Here is a 16,017-nt window from a genome sequence, read left to right as displayed (position 1 = left end):
GTTTAAATATTACACTACCAATGAAATCTGCAGGTATGAAGCCCTTTCTTGGCTATATACTGTAGGGCAGTGATTTTTAATTTAAACCCAGAATTTTAATTTTTTTTTTTTTTAAGCTTGGAATGATTACCTGTCTTGCAAGGTTCTAGTTTTGATAATTGGCTTGTGATGATCACTGGCACGAGTTTCTCAGGGGATTGAAATGCCAGCAATGCTGCACTGAGAATTTATACAAATATTTAATAGCCTGGCAAGACATGATAAGAAGAACCCAGGGGATGCAAGACAGTCTAGAAATGCAACATGATTCATAAATGGAGGAGCAGCAAGAAAGAATGAAAAACTCCATTTATCTAATAATGAGAGGCACCAGTACACACACTTGCTTTCTCTCTGCTTTCTTCCAGCCTGTCACTCTCCTGCTATAACAAAGCAAACACCACCCCATTGTCTTCTGTAACAGACTTTGTCATAGTCCTAAATATTTTAATATATACATAAATGCAGAGGGAAACTTTGTTATTTTCCATTTTGCTAGCAGAATCCATATCTGTTTCTTAGAACTTTTTTCAGTGTGATCTACTTTCCTCTAAAATGCAGGTCTCTTGCACAACCCTGTCTTCCTTTAGAAACCCTCCTGTTTGTAGACATGCTTTTTCATCTTTTTTCTGCAACTACCCCTCATTGTCAAGTTCTGGAATGCTTTTTTCCCTCTGGGCTTGGTATTCATTTATCTGTTCTCAGAGGCAGAAATTACTCATCATCCCCAAAGGATGGTGCTAAGGACACTAAGCACATGTAGATATGAGAACTATGTTGTTTCTTACAGGAAAGTATTCCCAGGCTGCAAACAAAGTCTCATGGTCCTCTGTAACAGAGACAAATGCAGCCAATATACTAAAATCATTGTGATTCTCCAGTAGTTCCCATCTGATTGGAATTATCCTGAAAGACACAATTCCAGTCTCAAGGAACAGAAGACAGTCCCAAAGATGAGAGACAGGAGACTTTCCCCCAGGCCCAGACCCCATTCCATCATTCTGAAGGTGCCTTCTTGATACTACAGATATTTCATGCTTTAATAGAACACTTTTCAAAATAAAGAACCTTAAATCCATATATCTGGGGAGAAGTCTGGGCTGCTCTTCCAAATTGGCTAAATAGCTTGTTTCAAGAGCAGAGAGCTTTGTTGGTTTTCCCTTGGGAAACAATGTTTTGTGACACCCTTTTACACAGAAGCTGTGGGGTAGCCTGACCCACTGCTGGAGACAGAAAGCCAACCCCTATGGAGCAGAATTTCAGGAGATCTCATCAGATGCTTCTGGCAACTATCTGCCAGCTGTGTTGCACATGGACAACTTCATTAAATTCAATTAAGCAACCTTGCAGTTGCAAGCAGGGCAGACACCCTGGCTGGAATTGAAACAATTGGGATTTGTACTGCATCTACCTCCAGTCAAGGCAAGATTTGGGTTCAGCCCCTTTTATAAGCAGCATTTGCCCACATCACAGCGTGCAAGAGTCCAAGTTATAAGTTGTTTTGCCTTTTATTCTGTTCACCTGAGGGCTGATGGGTGCTGCTTTTCCCAGTGAAGTTACACCTTGCAGGTGTCCTGACTTTGGGGGAAAGCAGAATTGGATGGAAACCCAAATGTAGCAACAAGCCATGGAACCGTTATTCACTGTCTGATGGCAAGGAATAGGCATAGCTGCCTTGGAAAGTGCACACCTAGCCACATAATCATTCTACAATTGCTTCTTAATGCCAAGGATAAAGCCTTTCACCTCCTTTCAGCCTTTTCCCATGGCCAACACTACTGCTCTGTAATAACTCATCTCTGAGTAACAAAGTAAACAGCATTACAAAATAATTTCTGCAGCCAAATATCTGATAAAGATGATTAATGCCTCATGAAATGCCCAAGTCATATTTGCAATAATTGCAATATTTGAGATGGATAAGAGGAGAGAATTATAGGATTTGCTGTAAGGCTGAATTATCTACAGGAAGTTCATGGGAAAGTCACGCTACCATCTAACTCGCTGGTACCTGCCAGGCATACTCCTGAACAGCTGGCTTATTTGTTTTCTGGATTTTAAAATTAATACAGTTTGAGACAGTTTTTTTTAAAGCTACCTTCATAAATACCCTCATTCTTGAGAGAGATTGTATTGGTCCAGGAACTGCTGCACAAATACAGGAACCTTTCCCAGTGAACAGAGTTTTGGGGTATTCTTGAATGGCTGCCCGAACCAAACTTTCACAATGTTTGCTCAAGACAAAGTTTGCCAGCAAATACAATGTTCTTTCAAAGAAAAGTGATGTATTTCTTCTGAACAACTCACGTGGGTACGTTCTGTAGTTTCCCAGAACAACAAAAATCTAAATGTTTGGCACATGCTTTGGGGGAAAGAAGACTGAAAGGTACTGTCTTAGAGGGCTTCAACCACTTCACATTATGTAGTCCATAAACTGTGAACAGAATTATGGATAACTCCCTTTTTTTCCTATGATGGGTTAAAGAAACGCTTTTGTTTATAATCATAGATTGTCTCGGTAACCAGTTAATACACAATATGATAACATTTGATGAAAGAACAATACAAAAGAGATTATATGGCTGTTGGCAGCCACCTCCTCCAGAGCTCTCATATTTATTCAAGCAAAATTATTATTATTATTACATCATTTTGTTAATAATGACTGAACACTTTGTAAGGATTGTTAAAAGCTAAATTCACAACTGGAGCTGTTCTGACTGGACATAACTGTTTTGTTTTGCTTTCGTGATGCCTTAAGGTTCTCTCTTTTAGTCAGTCACTTCTCTGGTGCTAATGAAAAGCCTTGCTGCAAATACTCCAATTTAATTATTATTCTGTGACCACTCCTATACCCCCCAGCCCCAAATTGCACCAACATGAACACCAGTGGCAAACAAGCACAAACAGGGCATGAAAAAGGTCAAAGAAAATTTGTTTTCAACATTAAAAGAGTATTTCTGTAAAACTCATCTCAGCACCTGCTGAGTGCTTATAGCCTGTAGAATTTTCTGAGCTCCTGCAAACTGCTCATTTTGCAAGGAGAGGCAAGGAGGAAATATCGGGAAGAGGAAAGCTGACACTGAGAAGGATCCTTCTCCAGCCAGTCGTGTCTATCATGTGAAACTCCAGGCTGCCTTGAACAGCCACAGAGCAGGGGGAGAAATGTGGACAGACTTTTCCCCCCCATTTCAGTGCAAACAAGTGGAAACAGGGAAACTCCTTGCAGGCCCAGCCGAGCACAGATGGGTGCACAGGGGATGTGGCTGAGCCACCACACTCTGTTTGGCACATTCAGATTTGCAGCAAGCCACACAGTCATCTTTTCTTAAGGTCTGCTGCAATATTCAGTCACTTGCAGCGGCTACCAAAGAGGTTTAGCACATTCAGGCTACATCCAGAGGTTTTTACCCACCAGAAGGCTCAATAATTAACAGAAACACCCCAACTTGAGCCCTTCCTGTGACTGCAAGATCCCAGTGCAGGGGATGGAGCATGCCTTGCTCCAAAGGCTAAACACTGAGAGCCAAGCACAGCTGCCAGAGCTTCTCTGCCCTGTCACCACAAGTGCTGTGGCAGGAGACACTGACAGAATTGCCATGGCCTTTGTCTGCTCCTCTCCTTGATTCTCCAGAATGCCCTTGAATAAATCCTGCTTCCTCCCTTGTTAGGAAAGAGGGATGCTGGTCTGAATTCAGCTTAGTCATGACCACTGATGCAGTTGCACAGCGTCTGCTGAAACAAAGAAACCTTTTCTACCCACACCCAATCTGATATTACACTATCCTGGTCTATAACAATACATTTTTGGAAGTACTTGTCAAGAGCAACAATTTCGCTAGCAAACACCAGGACAGAGGAACACTGGAAAACAAGCAAGCACAAAAACCTGCAGTAAATGAGACCTCGGAAACGACAATATTTCTTTTATTTAGAAGGAACAAAGAACCTCATGTGTGTCAGGAACAAATAGAAATCTGCCTCCAGCCTTCACAAATGAATAATCATGTGTAGAAAACATAGCGTTTTTGTTAAAAATAAAGATGTAATTTGCAATTAACTAAGGAACAAGAGCTATTTCTTCTAGAGCCAAACTAGTGAGGTTTTTAAAACTGGCATATTCTGATCTCATCTGTTTCCCTATGGGCAAAGAAGCCAATATTGAGCTTTCCTGCTGCAGATCAAAGTCATGGCTACAAATGCTAGTAAAACAAAGTCTCCTCTAGTGTCAAGAAAACAGGATAAAAAGCAAACAAGCAAAAACTTCTGCACAAGGATACAAGACAAAATGGGAGAGTTCTTCTGCCATGCTAAGTAAGCTGAACATCTACTAAGTCTTGGATTTCAACAAATACAAGATTATTATGATAGGAGACTGGTTGCCATATATGAGTCAACCCTCTGGGGAATCCGATTTTTATTTTCCTTCCTGCTCAAGGGACAGTTGTTCATATATTTATTTGCATTGCCATAACGTGGAGATGCAGGCTGTGATCAGAGGTCCATTGTGTGAGGTGCTGTACACACAGTTTATCAAAACAGCCTCCGCTTCAGAGACCCTCCAGTCTAAACAGGGAAATTCTAGAAGTCCCCAGGGGAAACAAAAGCCTGTAAGGTTTCCAAGAGAGAACCAGAAAGTCTTTGGAAAAGCATCTTTGGGTGGCATTGTAGACCAAACGGAAATCTTGATGCTCTCATTTCAGTGATAAATTTCCTTGGGTTCATGCCATTAAAAATCTTACCTGTATTTTCTCAGCAATTGGATCAAAAGAGTTGCAGATAATAAAAGTGAGGCTGGAAGTTTGTGCCCACTGCAATACCTAACCAGAGTACCTTTCTATCAGAGAATTCATTGCTTTATGAATTCTCACAATTGCTTTTCAAGCATCAGGTACCAGAAATTCCTCATTTACTGCTCATCTGCAAACATTACAAACTAATTCCTTGTTACTCCACTACTTGTTCCATCTTTCTTGAACATCAAGAGAACTTGGAAAAACTCAGCTTGTCTGCATGAGTGACTGTCCCGTGGGGGAGAGAGCAATAAAAATTCTGAAAGCAAGTCTACTGGGGTATTTTCAAAATTAAGGCCTGAAATATCTGGAGAAGGACACTTTGAAAACAACCTTTTCAAAGAAAATGATTCCCAGATTTGTTTATGTAAAAAAAAAAAAAATGTGCAAAACAACAGAAACAGGTGTGTAGCTATACAAATTATCTTGCATGCATTTAGAGACAAAATTATTAAACATAAGGCACAATGAAATGTCACCCTCTAAACATGAATATACACTAGAAAGAGAAATGTGGGAATTTTAACAGGAAAGAAATAAATGGTGGGCAGGAGACAAGGAGTTTAGGGAGATGTGGTTTACTGGGAATGGAGCTGTTTGAGATCATATTCCTCCTCTCTACGCTAGAAAACAAAAGGATGAAGCAGGGAACACAAAAACTAAGGGTAGTGCCAAGATGATTCTTATCTTCCTGTTCATTCAGAATCACAGCATCATGAAGCCCCTTGCCTTTGAACCTTCTCTCTTTTTCCAGCAACAGCCTGCTCCCTTTGGTTTCTGAATGGACTTCAGAATTCTCTGCTTCAAAGAAAGAGAAGGATAGACTGAAAAGATCCTTGCTCTTCAGCTGTGTGGTTGATAGAGCTCCATCACTTAAAAATTATTTCTCCTAAAGGCACTCTAGATATCCATTAAACTTCTATTCATCTTGGCAAGAAGTGGAGATCCTATAGGGAGTATTACTTCTGCTGGGATGGGCTAGAGGACAAGGTGAGAAAGAGGAGAAAGCGAAAAAGCAGCACATTTCTCACTGGTTATTCAGACCAAGCTGCACCCCCTTCACTTTCCTTTGTGAACATAAGTAAAACACATTTATATTCCTACAGAAATACTGCTGCTAGAGCAGTGGACAAAAATCTGATGTGGGAATTCACTGAATTATTGGAATTTAAGGGAGAAAAATTTGTTTAAATATTCACAAGAAGTACTTAAATGGTTCTGATCTTATGTTTCAACAGCTGAATACAGTAAAAATACTTTACTAAGGTCAGATTGCAAACATGGTTTTTCCTCTAAGCAAATTATGGCATAATCTACTTTAGCACTGCTAGCAGTTAAGAGCACCATAAAGAATTTTTTTTTTTTTTTACACTATCTTCTGAGTTACAAAGATGTTAATCCCTGATAGAACTGGAGGAGCTAATTTTGTAAAAAGCAGAATGTGCCTGATTTAGTAAAGGGATTTCTGTTCTGAAGCTTTCAAATCTCTTGTTCACCTTCCTGTCAATCACTGAAGTGAATCAACCTTTTAGTGGAAGTAACATCATCTAATCTGGAGGGAGAAAAAAGGGTATAAAAAAAGCTGATTCAGCAGTATGAAAGCCCAGCATGCTGTGTTCCAGCCATGAGATTCTAAATTCTTTAGCTGACAAATGACCTTTAAAAGTACATGGATGTGAAGAGCAAAGGGACATGACAGCCCAAAGCACTCGAAAGAATTGCAAGTCAGGGACTTAGTGGTATACAGGCTGACCTGGTCAACTTCACCACTGCAGCCTTCTATTCCAAAGTAAGGAGGAGACTGCAGAATTGTTGGACAAAACCTGCTAAAGCATTGTCATGTAGGTGTTTTTATAAATTTTGCTGATAACAAATTCCTAGACAGCAAGTGTTTTACCAAACATGGATGCAATGCACCTTCAAATCAGCTGCCGTGCCTTTGTGCGACTAAAATTAACATTAAGACAGTGGCTTCTAGGATTTTTTTCATTTTTGAGGGTTCTTTTTTGTTGTTGGTTGGTTGGTTGGATTGGGATTTTTAAACTTGAACTCTGGTTAGCAAAATGAGTCTAAAATATGCTTAATTCTTAAGCCATTCAAGTGGAGCTAGGGATTTGATATGAAGCAATAATTACTGACATTTTAAAAATCACTGGAAAACGACTGACACTTTACCAAAGCACTGACAAAATGAAAACCTGGAATTCTATACTTTTTGTCTTTATTACTTCACCACTCTTCATCTGACCATGTTACTTGTGCCTGGAATATTAACTGGATCTGCTTTAAAATCTATCCTGTAGACAGAGGTTCCTGTGCTTTGGATCAGCTATTCTAATCTAGCAAATTCTTTTTTTGTGGCAAAGTTTAAGGCTTTGAGAAATGTGCAGCCTTTTTTATACTTACACAAGAATAAGCTTAAACTTTAAATTCACTAAATTAAACCTGTTATTGCCAAGGACTACAATGAAGGGAGATATTTATTCAACATGCCCTCCACTAGTGTCAAGGACTAAGGTCATGGTTTATGGTTGTTTCTTGTGTAATGAACATGAAAGATGCAAAAGGATTCCATTTTAGGACAGAGTTAAAATGAGGTATTTAATATACTAAAAGCCAGTGCATACTGTGTTGCAAGCCCACAGTGTTCCACAGTGTCAATTGCTGCCTAAGCCATTAAAGAAATTAAATGGATTAAGTTTCAAAAATAACCTGTGAGCTATTGAGAAACAATTTCTGCTGCCCCTCAAGACAACCTCTGTATTACCAATGAAGATTAGGGTAGCCTGAAACCCTCCCCTGGTTGCACACTTGGTGGGAACATGCACCTCAAGCCTTCCAGCCTAAATATGAGGTTCTTATGAGCTTGAACCACCAAGTGAAGCTCTTCATTTCCTTCAGCTTCACACAAAGACCACATCATGCCACGATTTTACATTCTCTGAGTACCCACAAATCAGTTTGAATATAAAACTGGCCTAAACTTATGCAAAAGATGCAAGTTACTACTGCTCAGAACTTGTAGTCTGCATGGAAATAAACTATTATCTGCCCAGGTACAGTGGCAAAAATTTCCCACCTGCACATTTCCTGCATGTTCTTTTTCTTGTTCTGGTATTTCTTAGCCTATTATGTGGTAATTGATTACCACCACCAGGGAGATTAAACAGCTCTTCCTGGGCAAGCACAGGAGAATTTCAGGTATAATTAATTTTTAATAGATATCCTTTTACAGTTGGAATTTTTCATAGCATTGTGTAATCGTACAAAGACTTAATCTCTGGTTCAGAAATCTCACAGCCACAAATCACAGGAGGCTGGAAGCCCATCACTGCTACCTGCCCTCTCCATACACTACTTCTTTAGACATCCACATTTGAAACATTTGCAGACAGGATTCAGGGATAGAAGAAAAACTTAGTCTGGCATGGCACAACCATTCCTTTGTGTAGTAGAGCACAACTTCAGGAGGACATTTTTGCACTATTTACTTTCCTTTCTCCAAATGCCCTGTGAGGTTGCTCTTCCATGAGCTGCAAAACATGCAAATGGATTCAGGGCTCGAGGAAAGGTTTCTGAACAGGAAGATTGATCCCATCAGATCATACACAGCCAAATTCTTGATTCCACTGATGGGCTGAATTCAGCTCCAGGAAAAATGGCAGCATAGATAGTGTGACAAAAAAACAGCCCTAGGTGTAAAGGTATTATGAGGTAAAAGATGAAGGAATCTGAAACAGCATATTTGGAAAGGAAAATTCGGCACTTTCCTGGTCTTGAGATTTTTTTTTTTTTTTTATATTTAATTATTCCCTCCACATAAAATTTTTAGGCATTTTATAATAACAATCCATGAAGAAATAAAGATTCTTTTTATTCAATATTTTCACCTTCTGGGAAAACCACAGTCTAGTGTTTAAAGACATTTAAAGTTCCTTCAGTGGGTCATATTTTCTTCTCTATCAGCAGCCACAATCACTTACTGGCTTGGATTCTGCATGTTTCTGTAAGCACCAGTCCCTGCAATCTCTAACACTTCACATTGGTAAATCTTTGCCTGAAACCGAGTATGAAAAAGAAAAGAAAAGCTAGAAGACTAGGAAAACATTCCTCCAATTTTAAGAAAAAACAAGCTTTTTAGCTTTGATAAAATTGTCATCTCATTTCTATTAAAAAAAAAAAAAAAAAATGGCAAAAAAAGCCTGGAAAAAAAACCTGCAGACTTGCATGTCTCAAGCAGTTACCATTGGTGCTTAGCCAAGCTGTGAAGAATGGTCATCCCATGGTACCATGTCTCAGAAATTCTTCTCTATTACAGGTGCCTAATAAAAAAAGAGTTTGCAATGGTACTTTTCCCCGTGACTGACTTACTTTTTCCTCTGCACATTTATTTTAGAAAAGCCATAGGAACTTATCTTTGAAAATACTATTGCTCCATCAAATTTAGCTAAAACAATTAGTTAAATATTTTTCAGGAGGATTGTTCAAATGGGTAGAGTACATATAAGTCTACAGGCCCACAGGCAGTAGTTTTGGCTCAATTCTCTAAGAAATACAGAAAGAGAAGACATCCATGCTCAGAGGTAGACTGAGAGTCACCCTCCTAAACTGGACTGAGAGCATTAAATGGTCAGGCCACCTGACAAGAGGTGACACAGGGTTTATGTAACCCAGCTCTACTGCCAGCAGGAGCAACAACCAGGAAACAAGAAGGTGGGAGGAGACAAGGAACAAAAGGAAAGAAAAGGAAAAAAAAAAGCTTTGCTAGCTGATCTATTGGTTGATTGATGTGATTAATTGCCACCCACACAGGTAGGTGTTGCTACTGTTTATTTAGCATTCTGCCAGCAACAAATGTTTGGGGCTCCTGGTTGCTTCATGGACTTTGTCTACCTGGAAGTCAAAACCAGTTATATCTTATGCATCATCACTGACTAAACAAAACATCAGGAGCACAAGATAAACAGTCCTAAACAGCTGGATGCAGGGACAGTGCATGCTCTCCCCACCTGCCAGGCAGTCAGGAGCTCCTCCTCTTCTGCTATGCCTCCTTCCTCAGAAAGATGCTGGTATATCACTCATGGCTATGAACACTCCTAGAAACTTGTGAACTTGAAGATTTTGAAGTATCTGCTTCGTGTGCTGTTACCACTGGGGAAGACAAAGCAACCAGAGAGGGCAAAGGGGAAAAAATGACCTATCAGGACTGTTCTACTGAGGAAAGAAACTGAAATTCAAGAATATAGGTATTGCAAAAGATGTTTTGGAGCAGGAACCACTTTGATTTTGTTTTTTGTTTCCGTACTTAAATATCCTGCCTGGACTGAGTTTAATAGAAACTGCCACATTTACAAAGAATAGGTAAAATTGAAAACTGCCAAGTATTCTACCTTAGAATAAACATACAAAATTTTATTCCACAAATAGAGTTTTTGAAAAATCTTTTCCAACTTTAGTCATGTCTGAGAAGTATTTTGAAAACATCTTTGCAAGTGTTCAAAGGTTGAATGACTGTTCTCCTTCAGCCACTGACATATATAAAGATATGTTACCATTCCTGTGTCAGTTAGAGCAGCTAGCATTTCAAGTACCAGTAATCTGTCCAGCAATCTGACTTATTCTCACCAGTTTCTTCCTATTAAACATAGCAACAGTATGCACCAAGGAAACAATAACTAGAGCCATGTCAAACATTTTTCTAAGGTTTCATTTTCAGTCTAGCTAACAGCATTTTTTCATCATGCCAGGACTCCCCAACCTCTCACCAAGTCTGGAGCACACCTCCTTTAGTAACACGCACAGCTACATGTCTGTTCTCAAGAAGGAACTTAGATACTTGTTCTACTGCAAAAGAAAAACCTAACTATAAGAAAACATACTTTCAGTCAATAGTAAATGCCCCAGAAGAGAGGAGATATGGGAGAAAAAAAGGCAAGTTCATCAGCAGATCTGTTAAAAAAGAAAAGCCATGGAGGGAGCTTGGAGCACTTTGTGTCATGCTGCTTCAGTGCTTTATCTTGGCCAGGGAACAGACTGAGTGTGGCTTTCCCAGCTGAAAATAGGTGTCCATTGTTTTCACTGTTGGTAAGAAGCCAATTAATTGTCAAACATGGTCATCACAAAATTGCTAGTGTGCATGGCAAAGCAAAAAAATACTTTTGTTACATGTTCACTTTGTCAGACACAAATTATAATGCAAGAATTTCCAGCAAGAATGGGGCCAGGGTTACATCCTTGTTCACAGGGTAATCAACATGCAAACCTTCCTGTTCAGCTAGGCTTGAGCTGATGAGGAAAATGGGTGAGGATTTATAGAAGACTCGTGTGTAACACCCAGAATAGGCGTTACACAGAATGTTTTAAATGCTACAGGACAACACCTCTTACATAATTACACCATCTTCTGATACGGGTTCCAATATATACTGTCAGATGCTGAGATTCTTCTTTTTGTTGTCAGTGGCATTTGCAGAGGACATGAAGAGAGCTGCACTGTCACAGGTGAGTGAAGCCAAAGCTGCACCATACCAGAAAGGATCAATCTGCACTAGCACTCAGCAGCAACAACAGATTTGAGATACAACACATGCCTGCTTCCGTCTATTAGGATTGCAGCATTCCTTCAGCATGCAATTAGCACTGCTTACCTGTCTTAGCCAACATTCCTCTGCCTAATATGTGGCATTAAAACTAGTCACCTAAGTATCACAAATGCCACATTTCCAGTTCAGGGATACAGAATGCCCAACCACCCAGTCCTTCATACGAGCCAGCATGACCGTCAGCAGAACAGTTTTCAGTAAGAGCACTCAGCACCTCCAAGCCTAATGAGCAGCTGCTTGGGCAGGGGTTTCCAGGCTGCCCTTGGAGCCTGGCTGAGCAAGCTGAGGTGTGTCCAGCCTGCCAGGACCCATCGTGCCTGGGGCTGCTGGGACTGGCCACGGCGTGCGTACAGCACAGCGAGGATGACGAGCCGCTGATGCACGGCTGACCTTCCTCGTTATTGCCTAAACCCTTAATCACCCGCTTTGGCCACAGCAAAGCAACAGAGACTATGGCTACTGAAGGCACAAGAGCTCTGGGCTACCTGTGTAAATAGATCTCCAGAGGTTAGCAGAGGCCAGTGACCACTGTGGTCTACCAGCTTCTTGTGGTTTAAACCCAGCTCAGCCCCACTCAGCCACTGCGGAATGGGGAAGCGCATGGAAGGGTAAGAGGGAAAAACCTCACGGGCTGAGATAAAAACAGTTTACAGGGGAAAGAAAACTATCCACAAGCAAAGCAAAATAAGAAATTAATTCACTACTTCCCATCAGTCACCTCCAGAAGAGCAGGGCTCTGTCACACATAACAATCACATGGGAAATCAAATGCCATCATTCAAAATGTCCCCCCTCCTTCCTTTCCTGCAAGGAACAAAAGGAACTTTGGCCAGTTGGGGTCAGTAGTCCTGGCTGTGTCTTTCCACAACTTCCTCCTTGTTGGGGCAGAAGGCAGAGCAGAAAAGGCCCTGATGCTGTGCAAGCATGGCTCAGCAATAACCAAATCACCCCTGTGTTTTCAAACCCTTTCACCTTAAATCCAAAGCAGAACACTGCAAGAGTTACTATGAACAGAATTAACTCTTTCCCAGACAAAACCAGTACACAGCTGAAGAAAAGGGTAAAGGGATCTATTTTGCCCATTATAAAGAGATAAACCCATGCCTTCATCAAAACCAGATGTGACTCTTCCATAATGGTGTTGTTTATATCCCACCAGGGATGAAGATCATCTACATCTAAACATCAGCTCCTGTTCCTAGGCAGACTTTTGTTTCCTAAGCCTGCACAAGGCTGCACTTGCCCTACTGCCCCTTGTCAGGCACGAATTCTTACCTGTGTTCACTGAGCTGGTGTGCCTGCTGATCAGGCAGCATGTGCTGGGTGAGACAAATCTGCTTTACAATTTGTATTTAGCCATAACCCCCAAGCACTGGTGAACCAGGCCTTTCCACCAAAGTGACATCAAATCCTGTGAATGATGATGGAAGGAAGAATTAGTGCAGTAAGTGCTTGTTTTTTACTTCATGTGCTGTACATGAAATTAGAATGATGGATACTTGGCCCCTTGGACAGGTTTAGCTGGAGATACACAAATCAAATGCCCTTTTCCTCTTACACATCTCTTTTATGTTTACCACAAGCATATGCTACACATATATTTGTGTTCTCTTTACAGTGGCAGGTACCATGTCTAATGCTCTGTTCCCACCATGTGCACAGCTGAATTTGTATATTACACAAGGCATGCCATCCAAGTTTATTTTCAGTTACTTAAGAGGATGTTTTTCCCTGAGGCACAGTTTCTGTTTAGCTTGTTTAGATGCCACAAATCCAAACCATTGGAAAGAAAAAACTATATATAGTTGAAGAATATAAAACCAGCACTGTGAAAGACTGCCCCTGGGAGGGAGCAGATGCAATGCAATTTTAAAAATCAAAACTCCTGCAAACAGTTTGCCAGTGCCTTTGATGATGAAAGCAAATTTTATTAAAGTGACAGCAGTTGATTTCCTGCAACTGCACCAATGTCATCCTGCAAAACAAGATCAATGAGTAAGTATATATTTAAAGGCAAACAGAATTGACACATTGATACAACATTAAGAAAGGCATCAGGATCTTCTGCCTCCCCTTCCACAAACATTCTTGTGTCAAGGCTTCCTTCCTGCAGCAGGCTCACCTTCACTAATATCCTCTTGCCTTTGCTTTTCTCCCAACAGCAGGCCAGAGGAAGGGACAGTCTCCTCTAGTGCAGTAGGTTAGTTGCTCTCATGTCCCAAAATAGCAAGTTGTTCAACTGACACAAAGGAAAGAAAACATCCTTGCATCCTGTCTTGCTGCCAGCTTTCAAGAGGTAATTAAACATCCCCCTCTTTCAAAGAGCACAGCTCTCCAGAATCACAGTGTTTGAGCTCTGATGTTGTCAAACAACAGGGGGTTGCTTAAGCTTTGACTGACCTTTTCAAAGACCTACAAGAAATTTAATGGGAGCCCTCCTTAGTGGTGACAGAAATGTTCCATTATCTGTTTCCTACTTTCTAGATTGCCTGGGTTAATGGGGAAATTTACCTCTCGTGGTCATGAGAGCAAACCCAAGCCACTTCACCCGTGTTTTCAGTGCAAGGAAGAGATTTCCTGTGCAAAACTTGGTGTTAGCTTGATCATGAAAATTTTGCTTTCACTGATTCTGTTCTATTCACCTGCCATTTCTTTATTATCCTCAACAAATTGTAATACCTAAGTGCTATAAAGATCCAATCCCATTTCCAAAGTATGAAATCGTGATCTGCACGTGTCCCAAGATCACCTGTCCATCTCAGAGCTGATGATGGGTGGAACTGCCTCTGAAAGACCTGCCTGGCAGTCAGGCTCTCTTGGTATCCAGCACATCATATATCAGTTCTACCTTCTTCTTTCCTATCCTACACAAGAGGTGCAGCAGACACAGAAGAAGAGAGGAGTTGGGTAGGCAGATGCTATGCTGGGTGAGAACTTCTTGCATGAGGAAAATTGCCTTGTTTGTTTGCAATCCACTCGAAGCAAAAAAGCACTAGGGAGCAGAATTCAGCTCAAAATTTATTCTACAATTCATGCTTGTTTTCCTTCTCTTTCCATTTTTTCCTCAAACTGAATCCAAATGCTGGGTCAAATTCTGCAGGCTGCAAGGAAATAAACAACCCACTCATTCCAGGGGAGATCTGCTCAATTAAGAACCAATGAGTTCAGCTCTGTTTCATAATTTTATTGTTTGCTGAAAAGTCCCTGGAAGATAGGCCCCCAGAGAATCAAACCTTCACAGCCAACATGAGATGAAGTTATACTTTTTCTGTTCTTGGGCTCACTCAGGCAGGACTCTTTAATCTGTAAAGTGGAAATGAGGCCCCTGCCATGCCATCCAACATTCAGCCACTTGCTTTTTCTCAAATAAAATGGGAGAAGAGCAACAGACTGCTTTTCATCTGGAGACAGCATTGCAGCAGGCCAGCTAAGGGGCCAGCTGGCTCCAAGCAGAGCTCTAATTTCTGCATTTTGTTTTTTGCCTCAGTGAGATCATTCTCTGCATTGCCTTCCCCTCCTTCCAGTTCTCCTCTGCTTAGATTATGTAAAATAATTACTGACAGGAAACTTTTCTCAGTTTTGTTCTCCTCTTCCTCAGACATCCAAGGTGCAATGAAGTTTTGGGGCAAACCAGGAGTGTAAAGAAATAATAAAAATCCCTGTGTTTATCTCCTTCCACAGCACAGTCACTGCTCAAGCATCCTCTTTGCTGCCCTTGTGAGGTGAGAGGGAAGACATGGGGATACCAAAGCTTCTGGGGCAGGGTACAATAACACCAAGCAAAACAACCTGCCTAAATAATGTCAAGACATCTGTGGTGTGGTGAGGATTAGTGAGCATTTTGCCTCAGCCCAGGTAATGAAGGGAGATGCTTAAGGCTGCAGACTCTGCTCCTGCCTGTGCTACAGTCTGGGAGAGCCAAGGTTGCTGCTGTGGGCAGGAAGTGGGGATGCACAATTACCACCATGCAGGGTGATGGAGGAAAGAACAGCCTCCCAGAAGGAGTTGTTACTTTCTCCAGATTCTCATCATACAAAAGAAGGAGTGGCAGCCAACCTGGATTTTCTTCAGGGCACTTCCCCAGCTTGGTGGCAGGAGCAGACAGGCATTAGCTCTTTTACCTTGGGCCAGCAAGTTTAATTCTGCCAGACCTACCAAAAAGATGCCTGAACTGGCCATGCTCAAACAGAGGTCAGGGTCATCCCTTGGGAGCTTCGAGAAAATCACACAACCATAATGGCCACAACAAATTAAAGCAATGCGTCAAACAGCCGCCGACATTTCTGGAAAGTACCTTGGGATTGTGCTTCTAGCAAAACACATCCTCACCAAAACCACACAGCTTCTCTAGCTGTACAGGGCAAAGGGGTGTTGGGACTAGTTTTTCATTTGTTTGTTTGGTTTTTTACACCAACTGCTGTAAATTTAGAAAGGAAAATAGTGTGATAAACTAGAAATTACTGTATATGTATTTTTATTACCAGTTCAAAGAGCGCGGTCAAATAGAGGGCTGCTTTGTAAGTTACCTGAGTGCATCCAAATGTAACACCAAGACTGAAAGTGGTTTATGAAAGCATCTGTGA

The sequence above is a fragment of the Oenanthe melanoleuca genome, chromosome 2 (assembly GCF_029582105.1).
Source record: "Oenanthe melanoleuca isolate GR-GAL-2019-014 chromosome 2, OMel1.0, whole genome shotgun sequence".
Classification (NCBI taxonomy): Eukaryota; Metazoa; Chordata; class Aves; order Passeriformes; family Muscicapidae; genus Oenanthe; species Oenanthe melanoleuca.
The sequence above is the reverse complement of the archived record's forward strand: the minus strand, read 5'-3'. Positions refer to the sequence as shown.